Consider the following 3,817-nt stretch of genomic DNA (forward strand, 5'->3'; position numbering starts at 1 on the left):
AGATCAAATCCATATAATTTTAAATATAACATAGGATTATATTTATCATCTTAATAACTCACTCAAAACTCAAATGCTACAAATATAGCTACACACATTTGAGAATATATTATGTTATATGCAATAGAAAATTCTGAGACTTTAATTTAAATAATATTTAGGATATAAGATAAGTAGTCATAAACTTCGATAACATAAGACTATAATATCCTCAATATAAATCTCCATAAAATAAAATAATATTAAATAAATGATATTTGATTCTCATTTTATAAAACTGACATATTAATAGAGAATAATAGTTGAATTATTAATATAAGCGTTTTAAAAATATTTAAACACATATTCAAGTATTTTCACTATCACACAATGATAATCTCAATATATTGTCACGCCGATAGGGTATGTCCGTCACTTACATAATACAAAGAGAATTAAAATCCATTATAATTAAAACTAATAATTAAATTAATTGTTGGATAGCATAAAGTATTATGTGTCTTTAAAAAACAATTTCTTATTTACCAAATAATAGTTTCAACAATATTAAATAAGAAATATAACAATATGCAAATATTATGCTACAATTTTTTTTTTTAATACCGACAGGAAACTCGAACCATAAATTAAATAATCATAAACCACAAGTACATTGAACAAAAAATTATATTAATAATAATATACACACTACTGCAAATAATACATTTTATGACAAATTTTTTACCTCACCTAACAAAAAAACTATTGGGGTCAATTCGGGGGGGGGGGGGGGGGGGGTCAATACGAGTGAGCATTTTTACTTTGGGGACTTTCTTTATGAGCAACACACCTTTGTGATAGACTCACCACATACTCACCTAAAACCTTAAGATGATAGGTGTGTGGATTCTCCCACTTATAAATGCCTAAGTCTCCATATTTCTAATCAATATGGGACTTCTTCACACTACTCACACTTGTTTTTCTCAACACTCCCCCCTCATGTGTGAGTCAATCCATAATGCTCCCCCTCAAGTAGAAGTTATTTTTTATCACATACATTTTTACCGTTGTTGACACTCTTCAACGAGACACTCTACCCACGACCATGTAAGGATGCTTTAGATACAAGTGAATTGGTCCCTTCCCTCAAATCAAATGCTTATGATACCACTGTTAGGGTTAATTTTAAGAGTCAACACGCCGAACCATTTTTATTTTGGAAACTTTATTTATGAGCAACACACCTTTGTGAGAGAGATACCACATAATCATCGAAAACCATAAGGAGATAGGTGTATGAGTTATCCCACTTATAAATGCTCAAGTTTCTATATTTCTAACCAATGTGGACTTCCCCACACTATCCACACTTGTTTTTTGTTGAATTTTAATTCTTTGTATCAAAGCAGTATTTTTGACACAGTATGTTGTTGTTGAAATGTTGTGTGTCGAAATTGTGTGAGTGTCAAAGTGTTGAGGAGTTAGCCTCGACATGGATTTGGTTTTAAACCTAATTTTGCAGTGTTGGCAGAATTAGGTATTTTTGGATTTTATTTTTAGGCTTTGCTTAGGGAGCAAGCAAGCAAAATCTATAAATAGGGAGTAACCCCTATTACTATAAACACTTGAATTTTGCAGTTGCAAAAGAATAAAGAATCACAGTTTGTGAGCAGAGAGGAACTCTATAGAAAATTCACCTTCTTACTTCTCTCGATAAACCCTAACTCTTTTCTTCTCAATTCAATCTTCTTTTCTTGTTTTTCGTCACCATTATACAGTGATACAATCTTGCAACCAAGGTTGGTTGATTCACTCGAGTGAAGAGTGAAGAACAAGAGGGAATTCAATCAGTGTGATTGAATCTTGTTCATCAAGATTGATTCGAAATTACTCAAAGTCTTGGGTTTAATTCAAACATTTGGTATCTAGAGCACCGGTTGAGCGATTGTTGGAAGCATAACATGATGAATCATTCGAACGAGCATTTTCCGGCGAGTCTCTCAGTTCTGAAGAATCAGAATTATGAAAATTGGTGTAAGAGGATAAAGATTGTCTTTTGCTATCAAGGTCTTTGGGATCTTGTGAAGGAGGGAGTGACAACGTTTGCAACGAATGCAACAGATGAAGAAAAAGTTGCACACAAAGAATTGAAGAAATATTATAAAGTTCTCTTTATAATCCATTAATGTGTTTATTTTGATTATTTCAAAAAGCTTAGTGATGTTGAATCAACAAAAGAAGCATGGGAAATTCTTGAAAAAATTTTTGGAGGCAGAGAGAAGGTGAAAGACGTGAGGTTACAAACTTACAAAAGAACGTATGCATTGCTTCAGATGGAAGACAATGAAAGCATAACTGATTTTTTCACTAGGGTTATAAAACTGGTGAATCAAATCAAGGTATATGGAGAAGTGTTGACATCAAGATCAGTTGTTTCAAAGATCTTGAGGTTATTGGCTCCAAAGTTTGACCACGTGGTAGTAGCCATAGAAGAATCAAAAGATTTTTCAACATTTACAAAGGAAGAGCTTCAAGGAACGCTTGAATCTCATGAACAAATAATGATTGAAAGAGCTGCAGGCAAGTCGAAGAATGATGTGGCTTTGCAGGCACAATCAACAAGAGAAAAGAAAGGCAAATGGGAGTGGCTCGACAACAAAGGTAAAAGAGGCTACAACAATTCTACTGGTCGAAATCAGCAAGAAGGAGGTTGGTCGAATCAGAGAAGACCCTAATGCCAAAGTAACCAAAGAGGCGATTTTGTAGGTAGAGGAAGAGGTGGTGGTCGAAAACTTGACAAAAGTCATATTCAGTGTTTGAATTGTCAGAAGTATGGTCACTAATCAAGTTATTATTCTGAAAAACAGAAGAATCAGGAAACTGGTGCAAGGTTTGCAAAGCATGAAGAAGAAGAGATGTTGTTGATGGTCACAACAAGAGATGAAGAAAGATTCTAGGATCAATGGTACTTGGACTCAGGATGCTTATCACACATGATTGGTAGGAAAGATTGGTTTGTCAACATGAAACACTCAATAAAGAACATGGTAAAATTTGCAAATGACAATACTCTAGCAGCTGAAGGTATTAGTGATGTTCTAATTTTGAGGAAAGATGGCAAGAGGTCAGTAATTTTCAATGTATTATACATACCAGGCATGAAAAGTAATTTTTATAGCATATGACATTTGATCGAAAAGAAGTACAAAGTGTCGATCAAAGACAAGATGATGAGAGTTCTCGGCTGAGGTGGAAGGTTAATCTTGAAGGAACCTATGTCTCAGAATAGAACCCTCATGATTAAACTTAATGTGATGGAGCACAAGTGCCTTGTAACTGCAGCTAGTAGGGATGAATGGATAATGGCACTATAGACTTGGCCATCTCAATTTCAAAGACATCAGAGACTTGAAAAGAAGAAATATGGTTTCAAGGTTACCAGAAATTGACATTCCAAACAAAGTGACAAAGTGTGTGAAGAATGTGTGCAGACGAAGCAGCACAAGAACAAATTCAACAAGGATGCAAAAAGAAAGTCGAAGGAAATTCTTGAAGTCATATAATCTGATGTGTGTGGCCATATCCAGGTGGACTCGATTGGAGGTAACAAATACTTTGTCACATTCATAGATGATTTCAATTGAAAACTATGGACTTACTATCATAACCTAATTTTTAACCCTAAGATCCCACATCCCATTTGCATCTTTTGCATACAAGCAAGGTCACATCTTGGCCCTTCCCCTATCCATCTTTGGGTTTGCTTCTTGCAGGGATCACCAAGCACCTCTTTGTTATACCTTTGTGTTTATATGATTAATTTCTTATCTAACCA

This window comes from Lathyrus oleraceus, chromosome 5, assembly GCF_024323335.1.
Source record: "Lathyrus oleraceus cultivar Zhongwan6 chromosome 5, CAAS_Psat_ZW6_1.0, whole genome shotgun sequence".
NCBI lineage: Eukaryota > Viridiplantae > Streptophyta > Magnoliopsida > Fabales > Fabaceae > Lathyrus > Lathyrus oleraceus.